At 39.5% G+C, this 17648-nt stretch overlaps 1 protein-coding gene across 1 annotated transcript in view; it reads left to right on the forward strand.

Moving 5' to 3' along the window:
* Positions 1 to 17648, forward strand: part of R3HDM2 (R3H domain containing 2) — a 148630-nt gene that overhangs the window by 39156 nt on the left and 91826 nt on the right. The window contains 1 exon segment of the mRNA XM_019952485.3: positions 2295 to 2357. The gene's annotated coding sequence lies outside the window, so the exon portion shown is untranslated.

A 17648-nucleotide genomic window follows, 5' to 3' on the forward strand; every position in this document is an offset into this window, starting at 1 on the left:
CGTTGCGGAGCACAGGCTCTGGACGCGCAGGCTCAGCTCCGCGGCATGTGGGATCTTCCCAGACCGGGGCACGAACCTGTGTCCCCTGCATCGGCAGGCGGACCCTCAACCACTGTGCCACCAGGGAAGCCCTAGAAATAAGTTTTTAAAACGTAACACCTTAGAGGTATTACTTGGCTTTGTAAATGAAGCAAACAATTAGAAAACTGTTACAGTGCTTACTATGTGTCAGACACTATTTGGCATTGGAGGCACATATGAACAAGACACATAAGATTTCTGCCCTCAAAGAGCTTACATTCTTGCTTGAGAAGATAGACAATTTTCAAATAAATAAATAAGATAATTATAGAGTGTAGTGCTATGAAGAAAATTGATATGATGATGTGATTTGAGAGTAAGGGAGAAGGGGATACTTCGCATTGGTTGGTCAGACCTCTTCATAGTGACATATGAACTCTTAATTGAAGGGAGGCAGAACCAGCATTTCCTGATGAAAGACAACTGTTCTGGGCAGGAGGAAAAACAAACACAAAGGACTTGTGGGAAGTATGTGGTTTGGGATGTTCAAGAGTAGGCAGGGGCCAGATTTTATAAGGCTCTATAGACCTTGCTTGGGATGATGGAAGCCACTGGTGGAAGGAAGCTGGTTGAGCAAGGAAGCTAAGTGATCGGAATTACATGTTAAAAAGATCACTCATAACATAACATTGTAAATCGACTATACTTCAATTAAAAAATCGGGCTTCCCTGGTGGCGCAGTGGTTGGGAGTCCGCCTGCCGATGCAGGAGACACGGGTTCGTGTCCTGATCCGGGAGGATCCCACGTGCCGCGGAGCGGCTGGGCCCGTGAGCCGTGGCCGCTGGGCCTGCGTGTCCGGAGCCTGTGCTCCGCAGCGGGAGAGGCCGCAACAGTCAGAGGCCCACGTACGGGGTGGGGGGGGGAAAATCACTGTTGATTCTCTGGGGAGAACAGATAGCAGAGTGCCTAGAGCAGAAGTAGAATGATTAGTTAAGAGGCTATTGCATTTCATTAAAAAACTGCAATTATATGGAGGTAAAAGAGGATGGACGGCAGAAGGGAATTCAACTTCTTTCAGAAAGCATTTCACTTTTAATTTTGATAAGATTGCAGATAGGGCAAGAAAACCATTATAGCAATAAGTACTAGTGTGTGCTTTGAATTACATTGTTCTTGATTCTCTGATTCAGAGCTGGAGAGTGACTTTTTGGTGTGGCAAGGCTCTCAGCCTGAACCTACTTTGCTCGCTTAAAAATCCCACACATCTGGGCATGACTTGAGGGCCTGTAGGGAAAGGCAGCCCAGCCAGTAATTTCTTTGCATGAGGGAGAACAAGGCATTTCCTGGGGAAAAAATTCACCATGCAGCCATGTTTCAGGACCAAGATTGGCAGTGAAAAGGGGAAGGGCAATATCCTTTGGTCATGCCTCCCAATCCTAACCAAACTACCATATGTCTCTAATGCCAAAACCCTGAGAGGAAGGGGCCATAAAAAAACTAGAAGAGCTTTTTCATAGAAATCTGTTTAAGATATTGGGAAGGTGGACTTCTGATGTGATATCCACAGGATAGAGTTATAAGACAAAATTATAAGTTAGGGATACTCCTCACTGTGTAGAACGTAGTGAAGCTTAGTTTTTTGAGGGCTTCCAAGAACACAGGCTGACTTGCGCATATTAAGGGTTCCAGTGGTAGCACTCTGGGTTGCTGAAGTGGATTAAGCAGCAGCCAGCCCTCAGAGTCCCGTAAGAGCAATAATAATAAATATTGCAGTTGGAGTGAGGAGATATTAAATTATGTGTTTGTGATACAGAATTTTCTTCTATGAGTAGAAATAAGTCTCTGGCCTCTCGACTTTTGCTTTGTACCTATGAAGAGATATTCTAGATCTGCTAGCTCAGTTTCTAGATTTGTCTTGTGTGGAAGAATAATGGGTAAAAAACAGCTGAAGAATTTCAAGGAGTAAGACTGGATGATTTGTTTGTATTAGAAAGTGGACCGGGAACTGCTTATAAGTAGAGGGGATCAACAGAGGGGAAAAGAGCCAAATGAATAGTGTTTTATTGTGAATTGAGAGTAGGGATGGATATAGAGGGTTCAGCACAAGATGTAGGGTTATAAGAAATATTGTGAGCAAAAGGAATTGGGAAAGAAGATATTAAGAAGCTGATTTGAAATAGATCTCTTTTTATTTTCTTTGAGAGTCTCAATATATTAAGATTGAAATTGCTTTTAACTTACCTGTTCTTTTTTTTTTTTTTTTGGAGGTTAGACTTGTTACTTATATGTGACGTCATTCCAGCACTGGACTCATGGAGGCTGAACATTTATTCAGGTAATAATAGGTAACATTTATGGAATACTTCTTATGTGCCAGGCAACAAACTGAGTGCTTTACCCTTGATCTCATTTAATCCTCACACAATCTCATAAGGTTGGGAGTGTTACTGCACCCATTTAATAGATGAGGAGATTGAGACTCACAGTATATCAAGATTGAATTCATCTGAATTAGAAAATGGAAAAAGGCTACTGTAATAGTCAAAGTGAGAGATGATGGTAGCTTGGGTTAGGTGATGTCATTTCTTACCTGGCATAAATATCATGAATGTAAAATGGTTTTGATTGGCTGTACTTCACCCTCATTTCCATAACTTTTCCTCATTGCTGAATACATCATGCTTTTAGTTTGTCTTTTTTTTTTTTTTTTTTGGCTGTGTTGGGTCTTCATTGTTGTACATGGGCTTTCTCTAGTTGCGGTGAGCAGGGGCTACTCTTCGTTGTGGTGTGGCGGGCTTCTCATTGTGGTGCCTTCTCATTGCGGAGCACGGGCTCTAGGCATGTGGGCTTCAGTAGTTGCAGCACATGGGCTCAGTAGTTGCGGCAGGCGGGCCCTAGAGCGTGCAGGCTTCAGTAGTTGTGGCACGTGGGCTCAATAGTTATGGCGCGCGGGCTCTAGAGCACAGGCTCAGTAGTTGTGGCGCATGGGCTTAGCTGCTCCACAGCATGTGGGATCCTCCCAGACCAGGGATCGAACCCTTGTCCCCTGCATTGGCAGGAGGATTCTTAACCACTGCACCACCAGGCAAGTCCTTTTAGTTTGTCTTTAAAACAGTGGAAATATCTTTTGGTAAAGAAAAATTCAGCTTAGGGTTTTTTTTAAAAAATTTTATTTATTTTTGGCTGTGTTAGGTCTTTGTTGCTGTGCGCGGGCTTTCTCTAGTTGCGGCGAGCGGGGGCTACTCTTCGTTGCGGTGTGCGGGCTTCTCATTGCAGTGGCTTCTTTTGTTGCAGAGCACGGGCTCTAGGTGAGTGGGCTTCAGTAGTTGTGCCATGTGGGCTCAGTAGTTGTGGCTCGCGGGCTCTAGAGTGCAGGCTCAGTAGTTGTGGTGCATGGGCTTAGTTGCTCTGCAGCGTGTGGGATCTTCCCAGACCAGGGCTCGAACCCATGTCCCGTGCATTGGCAGGCAGATTCTTAACCACTGCGCCACGAGAGAAGCCCCAGCTTAGGGTTTTTAACCTTAAAGTTTTTTGAACCTTTTAGAAAGTAGATAAAAAGTTTTGCAATAGTTTATATTTTTTGAGTAAATATCTACAAAAGGTAGATATCTATAATTGGGGAATTCTTAAGAGGTGATTAATATAGATAATAGAGGGTTTTTTGTTGATTTCATCACGCTTGAGATACTATTTACAAGTATTTTCACGTTTAAGGAACCTTATTAGGGTTTCTTGTAGGAGCTTTTTTGGTGTATCTAAATGCTTGTTTACAGATTACATTAATTGTAGTACTTGCCGGAACTGGCAGGGTGTCTAGCAGTACCGACTGAAAATCAGTCAAAAATGAAGATTGAGCATCTCTGAAATTATACTGTAGGTTAATGGAAGTTTCTTTTTTTTTTCATTTTATTTATTTATTTATTTGGCTGCATTGGGTCTTAGTTGCAGCGTGCAGGCTCTTCGTTGCAGCGTGCGGGCTTCTCTCTAGCTGTGGTGTGCAGGCTGCACAGCGCGTGGGCTCAGTAGTTGTGGTGCATAGCCTTAGTTGCCCCGTGGCATATGGGATCTTAGTTCCCTGACCAGGGATCGAACCCATGTCCCCTGCATTGGAAGGCGAATTCTTAACTACTGGACCCCAGGGAAGTCCCCCTTGGAAGTATTTTTGTTTAATTTTTAAAAATTTATTTATTATTTCTGACTGCGTTGCGTCTTCGTTGCTGCATATGGGCTTTTCTTTAGTTGCAGCGAGCAGGGGCTACTCTTCCTTGCGGTGTGTGGGCTTCTCATTGCGGTGGCTTCTCTTGTTGCGGAGCACAGGCTCTAGGCACGCAGGCTTCAGTAACTGTGGCAAGTGGGCTCAGTAGTTGTGTCCCGTGGGCTCTAGAGCACAGGCTCAATAGTTGTGGTGCACAGACTTAGTCATTCTGCGGCATGTGGGATCTTCCCGGACCAGGGATCGAACCCGTGTCCCTTGCATTGGCAGGCAGATTCTTAACCACTGCGCCACCAGGGAAGTCATGGGAGTATTTTTAAGTTTACAAAAATTCAAATTTATATGCTACTTTGAGTGGTTCTCCATGTTTAATGTTGCCAAGAGTTGCCTGTACACTCAGCAAGGTAAAGTAAAACCGCTTTATTACTACCTTATCAATTATTGAGTTGCCAGCATGCGTACATTGCCCTATCATATTTTTCAAAAAAGAGCTTAATTGAGGCTTTTAATAATTGACATACAGTAAACTGTACATATTAAAACGTACACTTTAAGTTTTGACATGTGTTCACTGTAAAACTGTTGCCCCAATCAAGACATAATGAAGGTCTCACAAGCCCCTCGCCCCCTCCCCCCTCCCGGCCCCAACACCTGGGACCCAGACCCGCTCCGGGAGGAGAGTCGGGCCGAGTGTCGGGCCGAGTCTCACCCCTCCCTGCCCCCAGGCTCCCACTCCCTGAGGAATTTCTACACCGGGGTGTCTCAGCCTGGCCGCAGGGAGCCCCCCTTCATCTCTGTCGGCTACGTGGACGACACGCATTTCTTGCGGTTCGACGGCGACGCCCCGAATCCGAGGATGGAGCCGTGGGCGCCATGGGTGGAGCAGAAGGGGCCGGAGTATTGGGATCGGAACCCGCGGATCTACAAGCACCACGCACAGACTTTCCGAGTGAACCTGAACACCCTGTGCGGCTACTACAACCAGAGTGAGGCCGAACCTCTTCAGCCCACCGTCCTCATGGCATCATTGTTGGCCTGGTTCTCTTGGTGGTCACTGGAGCTGTGGTGGCTGGAGCTGTGATCTGGTGGAAGAAGCACTCAGGCAGCGACAGTGCCCAGGGATGTGATGTTCTCTTTCACCAGTCCTAAAGGGCTGTTTCCTGGATTATTCTTTCCATCTTTTCCAAAGAACCAAAAACTGGAAAGGAACAAGGATTAACCCCTGGAAGTCCCAGTGCTACGTGATCTGATCAGACCACACACCTGAGCAGACTGCAGAGTTTTGGCACTGCGTCTAGACAGCACAGAGACCAGGGAGTCCTAAACTTTAATTTGCATAAGAATCATCGGGACATCTTGGTAAGATTCAGAAGGTCTGTAGTAGGGCATGGGATTCTGTATTAAAACAAGGTTGGTGCTGATTCTGCGGACTTTCAGATCACATTTAGTAGCAAGAACGTAGACCAGGATTCCCACATGGCTGTGCACCAGCCTCACCTGTAGGGCTTGTTGAATAAGCAAGTCTTGGGCTCCGTGCCCAGCATTCTGAGATGGTGGGTCTGGGAAGAAGCCTGAGTATTTTGCAGCAATCCTTAGAAGCAATCTTGGGATTTAGCCAGTTAGGGAACGACTGAGGTCAGTGATCAGAGAGCGCTCAGGTTGGGGAGGAGCCTTAAATCCACACTTAAACCTTGTTTTTTCCTGGGAAGAAAAGGGCAAGACGTATGCTGGAGACACATGTTGGTTTTTCTACCCTGGGGTATGTAGCCAGGTGGAAGACTGACGAAGTGTTATCAGCTCAAGATGAAAAACTATGAATCCTTGCTCTCTGAAACTATTCCCTGGATGGATTTCTCACTCATTCCTTGGTATAAACAATGGAATACAAAAAAAAAAAAAAAAGACATAATGAACATATTTATCATCTCCACAAGTTTTCTTATCCCCATTTGTTATCCTTCTCCCAACCTCTGTGGTCTCCTGGCAACCACTGATCAATTTTCTGTCACTATAGAATAGTTTGCATTGTCTAGAATTTTATATAAAGGGAATCATAAAGTGTATAGTCTCATGTTTACTTATTTTTGATTTGGCTTTTTTTATCAAGCTAATTATTTTGAGATTCATCTGTGTTGTTGCATGTATCAATAGTTCATTCCTTTTTATTGCTGAGTAGTGATCTTTTGTATAGCTATAACACAATTTGTTCATTCATTCACTTACTGATGGACGTTTGGGTTTATTCCGGTTTTCGGCAGTTACAGATAAAGTTACGCTATGAATATTTGTGTACAAATCTTTGTATGGACATATACTTTATTTTTCCCTCCAAGTTAATTTCTTTCTTTATTTTTTTTCTTTTTTTTTGACGTGAATTCACGTAGCATACAATTAACAATTTTAAAGTGTACAGTTCATTAGTATTTAGTATACTTACAGTGTTCTGCAATCACTAGCACTTTCTAGATCCAAAACTTTTTCATTATTCCATAAACCACCCCATGTCCATTAACTAATCATTCCCCATTCTCTCTTTCCCCCATCCCTTGGTAACTTCTAATCTGCTTTCTGTCTCTATGGATTTGCCTAGTCTGGATATATAATATAAAAGGAATCGGACAATATGTGAACTTTTGTGACTGGCTTCTTTCATTTAGCATAATGTTTTCATGGTTCATCCAAGTTTTAGCATGTATTAGTACTTTGTTCTTCTTTTTGGGTGCGCCAAGTGGCTTGCAGGATCTCAGTTCCCCCTCCAGGAATTGAACCTGGGCCATGACAGTGAAAACCTGGAATCCTGACCACTAGGCCACCAGGCAACTCCCATTACTTTGTTCTTTTTTATGGCTGAATAATATTCTGTTGTGTGGTGGATATATCATTTTGTTTATCGATTCGTCAGTTAGTGGACTTTTAGGTTGTTTCCACTTTGGGGTACTGTGAATAATGCTGCTACAAACAATTATGTACAAGTTTTTGTGTGGAAATATGTTTTCATTTCTCTTGGCTATAAACCTAGAAGTCTAATTGCTGGATCATATGGTAACTATGTTTAACTTTCTGAGGAACTGTCAAACTGCTTTCAAAGTGGTTGCATGATTTTACATTCCCACCGACAGTGTTTGAGAGCACCAATTTGTCTATCATCATCAAACGTCTTATTGTCTGTCTTTTTGAGTCCAGCCATCCTAGTGGATGTGAAATAGTATCTCATTATGGTTTTGATTTGCATTTTCCTGGTGACTAGTGATGTTGAGCATCTTTTCACGTACAAATTGGCCATTTGTATATCTTTTTTGGAAAAATGTATATTTAAATCCTTTGCCTTTTAAAAAGTTGGATAACTTATCTTTTTATTATTGAGTTGTAAGAGTTCTGGGTACAAGTTCCTTATCAGATGTATGCTTTGCAAATATTTCTTCCATGGGTTGTTTTTTCACTTTTTTGATGGTATTGTTTACAGACAAAAGTTTTAAATTTGATTAAGTCCACTTGATCTATTTTTTTATTTAAGAGTTTTATGGTTTTAGATCTTACATAGGTCTGTGATCCATTTTGAGTTAATTTTTGTGTATGGTGTGAGGTATGGTTCCAACTTTTTCTTTTATGTATAAATATCCACTTGTCTCATTACTGCATGTTGAAAAGACTGTCTTTGGCCTATTTGATTGTCTTGGCACCCTTGTCAAAAATCAGTTGACCATAAATGTAAGGATTTATTTCTGGACTTTCAATGCTATTCCACTACAATACTGTTTTGATTACTATAGTTTTGTGTAGTTTAGTTGAACTCGGGAAATGTGAGTCCTCCAATTTTGTTGTTCTTTTTTAAGATTATGTTGTTTATTCTAGGTCCCTTGCATTTCCATGTGAATTTTAGGATCAGTTTGTCATTTTATGCAAAAAAAAAAAGCCAGCCGGGATTTTGATAGGGATTACTTTGAATCTGTAGATCAGTTTTGGGAGTGTTACCATCTTAGCAATAAGTCTTCCAATTGATGCACATAGGATGGATTTACTCTTATTTAGATATTATTTCATTTCTATCAATAATAGTTTGTGATTTTCAGTATACAAGTTACATTTTTTAACCCTACCCCATTACACTTCTTTTGTTAAATTTATAACTATTATTTTTGTTACTATTGTAAATTTTTCCCCCCTTAACATCACTTTTGAGTTGTTCATTGCTTGTGTATAGAAATACAATCAATTTTTGTATATTGACCTTGTATCTTGCAACCTTGTTGAACTTGTTTATTAGTTTTTAGTGGATTCCTTAGGATTGTCTAGATACAAGATCTTGTCATCTGCAAATAGAGATCTTTTTTACTTTTTCTTTTCCAGTCTGGATGCCTTTTCTTTCTTCTTAGTGCTTCATTGCCTTAGCTAGAATCTCCAGTGCAAAAGTTTATGTCTTTGTCTTGTTACTGAACTTAGAATAAATGCATTCAGTCTTTAAGTAGGATGTTATTTATGGGCTTTTGCAGATTCCTTTTATGAAATTGAGTTATTTCCTTAGTGGTCCTGGGGATTACAATTGACATCTTAATTTATAACAATGTAGTTTAATTTAATACCAATTCAGTTACAGTCGTGTGCAAAACTTTGTGCCTGTATAGCTCTGTTCCCTCTTCTCTCTTTTGTTCTATTACGTACAAATTACATCTTTTTACATTGTGTGCCCATCAACACAGGTTTATAATCATAGCTTTATTTAGTTGTCTTTTAAATCAGATAAACAAAAAGAGTTACAAACAAAACATTTATTTATACTATCTTTTACATTTACCTATATAGTTGCTTTTACCAGTACTTTTAATTTTTTTGTTTGGATTTGAGATACTGCCTTAGAGTCCTTTTATTTCAGCCTGAGTGACTCTCTTTAGTATTTCTTATAGACTAGATCTGCTAGTGATGAGTTCTTTCATTTTTATCTTGGAATGTCTTAATTTCTCCTTTGTTTTTGAAGGATAGTTTTGCTGGAGATAGAATTCTTGGTTGATAGTCTTTTTCTTTCAGCACTTTGAATAAATCTTCCCATTGCCTTCTGACCTCCATGGTTTTTGATGAGCTTCCTGGATTTGCAGATTTAGTGTTTGAGAAAAATTTGGCCATTATTTCATTAAATATCCTTTCTTTCCCTTTCTGTCCTGTCAATTCCAATATGAATTGTTAGGCTTTGTTCTGAGGCTTTGTTTATTTTTCTTTATTCTTTTTTCTTTCTGTTCCTCAGACAGATCTAGCCTAATTGACCTAGCTTCAAGTTTGTTGATTATTCCTTCTTCCTGCTCAGGTCTTGTGTTGAACTCTCTACTGATGTTTTTCATTTCCATTATTGTAGTTTCCAACTCCAGAATTTCCATTTGTGGCTCCTTTTTGTAATTTCTGTCTTTCTATTAATATTCTATTTTTGATGAGATATTTTTCTCATACTTTTTCTTTAGTACTTCAGTCATAGTTATCTTTTTTGATTTTTTTTCCTCCCTCCCTCTTTCCTTTTTTGATCTTTTTTAAAATGGCTGATCTTATTTTAAAAGTCTGTCTAAATCCAATGTTTGGGCTCCCTAAGTGAGTTTCTGTTGACTGCCATTTTTCCCTGGGCCATACATTCTGCTTCAAGGAAATGTTATATTGCTTCTTGTATAGTATAAGATTTTACAATACTATACTTCTGTTTCTTCCCTCCTGGTCATACATTTACTTGTATATATAAATTGTACAATATAGTTTAAATTATTCTTGCTTTGAATAGTTGAGTATTTTTAAAAGATATTTAAATAACGAAGAAAGAGTTTTTTCTATTTACCCACATTGTTACCACTTATGCTCTTAAATCCTTTATGTAGATCCAGATTTTCATCTGTTATCATATTCATTCATCTTGAAGGACTAGTACAGGTGTGCTGGTGATGAATTCTTTCAGCTTTTGTATGTCTGAAAAGTTTTATTTATTTTAAATAAAAAAGTTTTATTTTATTTACTTTATTTTGCCTTCTTTTTTTTTTTTTTCTTACGGTACGCGGGCCTTTCACTGCTGTGGCCTCTCCCGTTGCGGAGCACAGGCTCCGGACGCGCAGGCCCAGTGGCCATGGCTCACGGGCCCAACCGCTCTGCGGCATGTGGGGTCATCCCGGACCGGGGCACAAACCCGTGTCCCCTGCATTGGCAGGCGGACAACCACTGTGCCACCAGGGAAGCCCTTGCCTTCATTTTTGAAAGATATTTTCTGTGAGTATAGAATTTTTGGTTGACAGTTTTTTTTTTCTTTCAGTCCTTTAAGATACCACTCCATTGTCTTCTGACTTGAATAGTTTCCAGTGAGAATTCTGTTGTTATCTTCATCTTTGTTCCTCTATAGATAATAAGTTCTTTTTCTCTGGCTTCTTTTTTTAAATTATTAATTTATTTTATTTGTTTATTTTTGGCTGCATTGCGTCTTTGTTGCTGCACACGGATTTTCTCTAGTTGCAGCGAGCGGGGGCTACTCTTTGTTGCAGTGCGCTGGCTTCTCATTGCGGTGGCTTCTCTTGTTGCAGAGCACAAGCTCTAGGTGCTCGGGCTTCAGTAGTTGTGGCATGTGGGCTCAGTAGTTGTGGCTCGTGGGCTCTAGAGCACAGGCTTAGTAGTGGTGGCGCACGGGCTTAGTTGCTCCACGGCATGTGAGATCTTCCCGGACCAGGGCTCGAGCCCAGGTTGCCTGCATTGGCAGGCAGACTCTTAACCACTGCACCACCAGGGAAGCCCCTTCTCTGGCTACTTTTAAGATTTACTCTGTATTACTCGTTTTAGGTAGTTTGGTAATAAGGTGTTTTGTTCTTTGAGCTTCTTGGATCTGTGTATTTATAGTTTTATTCCAATTTGGAAACTTTTAAGTTATTGTTTCTGTAATATTTTTTTCCTGTCTCTTCTTTGGAGATACCACTGACACATGTATTAGGTAATTTGAAATTATTCCACAGTTCACTGGTAATTTGTTCATTTTATTTAGTTTTTTCCCCTGATGTATTCTGTTTAATCTGCTGTTAGTCTTACATAGTGTAGTTTTATCTCTAACATATCAGAGATTTTTTTACTTCTTCTAACATGCCTACTTTTTCCTTCAGATTTTTGCATATATGGAATACAGTTATAATAACTTTCTAAACATCTTTCTTTACTGTTTCTATAATCTGATTGTTTCTCAGTCATTTATCTTAACTTTTCATTAGGAAATAAGTATAATTTATAAGAAGCTGCACATGTTCCATGTGTTTTTCACCCATTTTCTCCCAGTGGTAATGCTTGTATAATTATAGGACAATATCAAAACTAGGAAATTGATATTGGTACAGTCTTCAGAGTTTATTCATATCTGACCAGTTTTACATCTACTCCTGTGTGTGTGTGTGTGGTTCTATGGAATTTCATCATGTGTGAATTTGTATATCTACAGCCACCATCAAAGTACAGAACAGTTCTATTCAAACAAGAATTTTTCCTGTTGACCTTTTTTTTCTTTTGGCTGCACCACGCAGCATCTGGGATCTTAGTTCCCTGACCAAGGATCAAACCCGTGCCCCCTGCATTGGGAGCGTGGAGTCTTAACCACTGGACCACCAGCAAAGTCCTTGTTGCCCTTTTATAACCACTCCTATCCTACCTCCCTCCACCCCACTCATAAACTTGTAACCCTGGCAACCACTAATCTGTTCTCTAGCTCTATAATATTGTCATTTTAAAATGTTATTTAAATGGAATCATACAGTATATAACCCTTTAAGGTTGACTTTTTTTTGCCCCCACTGAGCATAATTCCCTTGAGGTTCATATAAGTTGTATATGTGTGTGTGTGTGTATCAATAGTTTGTACCCTTTTATTGCTGAGTAGTGTTCCATGGTATGGCTATCCCAAGTCTGTTTAAGCATTCACCTGTTGAAGGACTTCTGTATTGGTTCCAGTTTGGGGCTGTTATGAATAAAGCTACTGTGAATATTCACATACAGGTTTTTATGTAAACATAAGTTTTTGTTTCTCTGGAATAAAGGTCCAAGAGTACAGTTGCTGTGTGGCATGGTAATTGAATATTTCATTTTATAAGAAACTGCCAGACTTTCTTCTAGAGTGGCTTTGCCATGTTACATTCCTACCAGCTATGTATGAGTGATTTAGTTTCTTTGCATCCTTGCCAACATTTGGTATCGACAGTTTTTTTGTTTTTTTTCGGTTTTTCTGGCCATGCTGTGCAGCTTGTGGGATTTTAGTTCCCTGACCAGTGAATGAACCCAGGCCCTTGCCAGTGAGAGCACGGAATCCTAACCACTGGACCACCAGGGAATTCCAAACAGTATTTTTTATTTTAGCCATTATGATAGGTGTGCAGTGATAGCTCATTGTGGTTTTAATTTGTATTTCTGTAATGGCTAATGATTTTGAATATGTCTGTTCATGTCTTTTGCCCATTTTCTTTTTTTTTATTTAATTAATTTATTTATTTATTTATTTATTTTTGGCTACGTTGGGTCTTCGTTGCTGCACGGGCTTTCTCTAGTTGCGGCACGGGCTTTCTCTAGTTGAGGCAAGCAGGAGCTACTCTTCGCTGTGGTGCGTGGGCTCCTGCTCATTGTGGTGACTTCTCTTGTTGTGGAGCACCAGCTCTAGGCACGCACACAGGCTCAGTAGTTGTGGCGCATGGGCTTCGTTGCTCCGCGGCATGTGGGATCTTCCTGGACCAGGGCTCGAACCCATGTCCCCTGCATTGACAGGTGTATTCTTAACCACTGCGCCACCAGAGAAGCTGCACTGCCTTTTTTTTTTTTTTTAATTTATTTATTTAATTTATTTTATTTTTGGCTGTGTTGGGTCTTTGTTGCTGCGCGCGGGCTTTCTCTATTGCGTTGAGCGGGGGATACTCTTTGTTGCGGTGTGTGGGCTTCTCACTGCTGTGGCTTCTCTTGTTGTGGAGCACGGGCTCTAGGTGCGCGGGCTTCAGTAGTTGTGGCGCACGGGCTTCAGTAGCTGTGGCTTGAAGGCTCTAGAGCGCAGGCTCAGTAGTTGTGGCGCACGGGCTTAGTTGCTCCGCGGCATGTGGGATCTTCCCGGACCAGGGCTCAAACCCATGTCCCCTGAATTGGCAGGCGGATTCTTAACCCACTGTGCCACCAGGGAAGCCCTGCTCTGCCTATTTTCTATTTGGATTGTTTGTTTCTTTACTGTTGAGTTTTGAGAATTCTTTATATATTCTGTATACAAGTCTTTTGTTGGATATGTGATTTGCAGATATTTCTCCATTCTGTGGCTTACTCTCTTCTGTGAGCTCTAGACTCCTTTGCTCTCTCAGACTTTCACTCCTGTGTTCTCCACTTAGGGAGCATGTTGGAGCATGCCTAGGTTCCCCTTAGACTCCCTCTTTTGACATTTTTTGGAAACTCTCCCTAGGCATTAAACTTTGGTAATCATAGAGCTTACCTTATTTGTTTCCCATCTCTGAGGAATCATTGTCCTTCATTGCATGTTGTCCAGTGTCTTAAACACCGGTGTTTCACACATTTGTCTGGTTTTTTATTGTTTCTTCCAGGAAGATAAATATCATCCCTGTTATTCCAAGTTAGTCAGAAGTGAGATCCCCACCCCAACCCCCAGAGTTTTCAATAACATTAGAAACATCCACTGTTATTAACTACTGTCCCAAAATTCCTTCCTTTCTTAAGTTGTTTTAAAAAAAGGGTGGGGTGGGGGGTGAGGTGGGAATGGAGGCTAAATATAACTCAGACAAAAAGATACTTCTGATGTCCTTCAGTGTCTCTTGAAGCCCTGCTACTTTCGGAGGTTTGCCAATCAATCAGATAGATACAGGCTTAGAGCTAGAAATAGGTCAGCTACCATAGCACACAATGATGGTGGGAAAAGATTTTTGTGACAGCTTGTGTGTGATGATATATCCTTTCCTGTTCAGGATTCTCTTTGAATTTAAGGCTAGATTCTGGGTGTTTTCAAATGCCTTTTCTCTATTCTTATCTTTATAGTCCTTTCCTTAAAAGAATAACCATATTTTTAAAATTACATTTTCCTTTATTTAAAGGGTAGAGTTAACCAGTTAAAGCAGCCTTTTCCAGCCTAGGTACATCTAGCTAGGTAATTCTCCTTTGACCTTTATTATTAGTTTTGGAGCTTATCTCAGAGTTAATGGTGATTTAATATGTATACAAGTGTTTCTTAAAGATTTCTCTCTGCATTTCAAAGCTGTGCTCATCTATGTAAAAATTTAGAGAGATAAGTATTGCCACAGGATCACGTGGCTAGTAGCTGTCAAACACTTGAAGAAAATATTTCTTTGGAGTTATTTTGTGGAATTAGGACACATTTCAGTAATTAGGTAACTGAGCTCTGGGAATCTGCTAGAGCCACCTTTAGAATAGAGCTGCCTCCGCTTATGCTAGTCTCATCAGGAAAGTTTTATTTCTATTCCCAGTCTATTGTTTCTGCTGATGAACAAGGGCATAGCTTGGTATATTATTAGTCAGCTGTTTTTCAGCAGTGTGTATCATGATGCCTCGCACAGAATGGTTACTCACAGAGTATTTGTTGCGTGAATGAATGAATGCCTCTTCCTTGAGTCACTGCTTCAGTCAGTTCCCTTCATATATTTCATCCAGGATCTCTCTTTTCTTTCCATCTCTATCCTTTTGGTTATTTTTTTGTTTGCATTTCCTCCAGAGGGTGAACAAAGAAGTCAAAGAAGATGAGCCTGAAATCATTTCATTCTTTATGAGTAACTCGGATAAGAAAAACGTATTGTATGAGAAGAAATTGAAACTCCTGGCTAAAATGAGAGTTTTGAGTTAATACTGGATTTCATTTATCTTTTCTGTCTTTTCCTGGCATTACTAATGATGGATTGGTGTTCTGCTTTTCTTCAAAGCCCTGAACAGCTTTCTCTTCAATTATATAGCTAGTGATATGCTCCTTTAGTTTTCATTTTTATTTCTAATTTTTCTTACTTTCCCTCTGTATGGAGTTCTCTTCTTCTTCTTTATTCCTTAAATATTGGTGTGTCCTGAGGCCTATGCTTACCTCTCTAGTCTTTTCTGCGGTTAATCTGACATTGTTCTCACCATGCACTCTCCTTTTAAAATCCAAGGTTTCGACTTCTGTCACAGTTTGGTGACAGTTTGGTGACAGTTTGGTCTAGATATCCAGTTCCATCAGTGTAACTGCCTGTTGGGTACTTTGATTATGTCAGCTTGTGGGCACATCACATTTACCATGTTTTAAACAGAACTTTATTATCTTTTCTTTTTCCAAACTGGTTTCTCCTTTAGTATTCGTATCTCAGTGGTGGAAATGTCTACCCCAATTGTTGTCAAACTTTTTGGTATCATAATCTCTTTGTACTCTTAAAAATTACTGAGGCCTCCAAAAGAGCTTTTGTTTTATGTAGGTTATAACTATCAATATTAATGTATTAGAAATTAAAACTGAGAAATTTAAAAAACATTAATTCATTTAAAAATGATAATAAATCCATTATATGTTAACGTAAAAGTGAATTTAAAAAAACTTATTGCCCATAGCAACAGCAACAAAATTTATGAGAAATGTGTCATTGTTTTTAATTTTTGCAAATAATTTAGTGTTGGGGTTAATAGAATACAGATGAATTCTCGTATCTGCCTTTCATTCAGTTAGTTGTGATATTACATGTCATGTAGCTTCTGGAAAATGCTCTTGTGTATCTTTGAGGGCATGAGAGTGAAAAGGGTGAATAAGGTCTTAACATTATTATAAAAATGGTTTTGACCTTGCATATCCCATGAAAAAGTCTTGGAAATTCCCAGGGGTCCCAGGCCACACTTTGGTAACTCCTTTTCTTTCTGGTTGCCTGGGTGTTCTCTTAGACTTCTCTTCTCCCAACCATCACACATATCTCCTGTGTCACCAAGTCTTAATGATTCTACCTCCTTAATGCCTCTTGGGTCAGAGTCCCCTCATTCTACAGCCAGGATGCTTATCTCATATTTTCCCTACTTGGTATCTCTGCCTCTATTTTATCTTTTTTCTAACCCATCCACATTGTAGCAAAAGTAATCTTTCTAAAATAGAAATGTGATCATATAACTACTTTCTGAAAGTCCTTTACAAGTTTCCCATTGCTTTAGTTAGTACACAAGATGTTTTATGATCCTGTTTCCACTAACCTCTAGTTTCTTCTTCAAACACTTTTCTGTGAGTACCTTATACTATAGCTTTCTTTACGCAATACTTGCAGTTCTGAGAAAGCATCATGGTGACCCATACATCTGTGTTAGTGATACTGTTGGGTTCACACTATGTTCCTGACACTGTTCTAAGTACTTTACATATATTATCTCATTTAATCTTTACACAGTCTTCCAAAAGAAGTACTTTTACCATTTTCTTTTGTAGATGAGGAAACTGGGATTTAAAGAGATGAAGTAACTTTCCTCAAATCATCCACTTGTTATATATGGAATCTAAGTCTGTTTCTCCACTTCTCTATTTGGCTAAATACTGTTTGTCCTTGAGGATTATTAGGCTTAAGCATCCCCTCCTTCTGGAAGCATTTCCTCCAGTGTGATTTAGATGACTGTTCCTTCTATTTCCATTTAACCTTGTGAGCAGCTCTAGCTAGCATTTAACGTATTAGAATTTACTTATTTGTCTCCTGCACCATTGATTTTCCTGGTAGGTACAGGAAGGGAACTTCATTCCTCTGGCACAGGAAAATTAGTCTGCATCCCAGAATATTTATTTCTAAAAGGAAAATGCATGTTGAGGGCCTTAAAACCTAATGTCACTCTGGACCTACTTATTCTGTTCATTCTGTGTAAGCAAAGCCCTCAGTTTCAGAGAAACTATAAAACAGATAATAATATTTGTATATTAATTCTTCCAAATTTAAAAAATAGTATCCCTGATCTTGTATTGGTTTAGAGGAGACTAAATAACAACAACAAAATAATAGCTAACATTTATTTAAAATATTTTCCATGTATCTAAGCATTTTACCTGTATATTAACTCAATTTAATATTTACAACCCCATGAGATAGTTATTATTAACCTTTGTTTTACAGATAAGGGAAACTGAGGCACCAAGAGGTTAAGTAACTTATCCAAGATCACACAGCTTGTAAGTGGCAGGTGGGGAAATCAAATCTCTAAAAACTATACTGTGCAGAATACTGAATCTTTTTTACCCAGGATCCCATATTTATAGTCTTTGTTAGGATAAAGGTAAGTGAGGATTAGAGGTAAAATTATATGGCACAACTCTAGTGTTGTGATCTTATAGAAAAAGACGATTTACTATAGATTTTTTAAAATGTGTTTTCTTTTAAAACACCATCTTTTTAGTACGAATGAAAGGATCTTTCAATGTTATCATTATTACGAAATTAATATCATAGTTCT

This window comes from Tursiops truncatus, chromosome 11 (genome assembly GCF_011762595.2).
Source record: "Tursiops truncatus isolate mTurTru1 chromosome 11, mTurTru1.mat.Y, whole genome shotgun sequence".
Lineage (NCBI taxonomy): Eukaryota > Metazoa > Chordata > Mammalia > Artiodactyla > Delphinidae > Tursiops > Tursiops truncatus.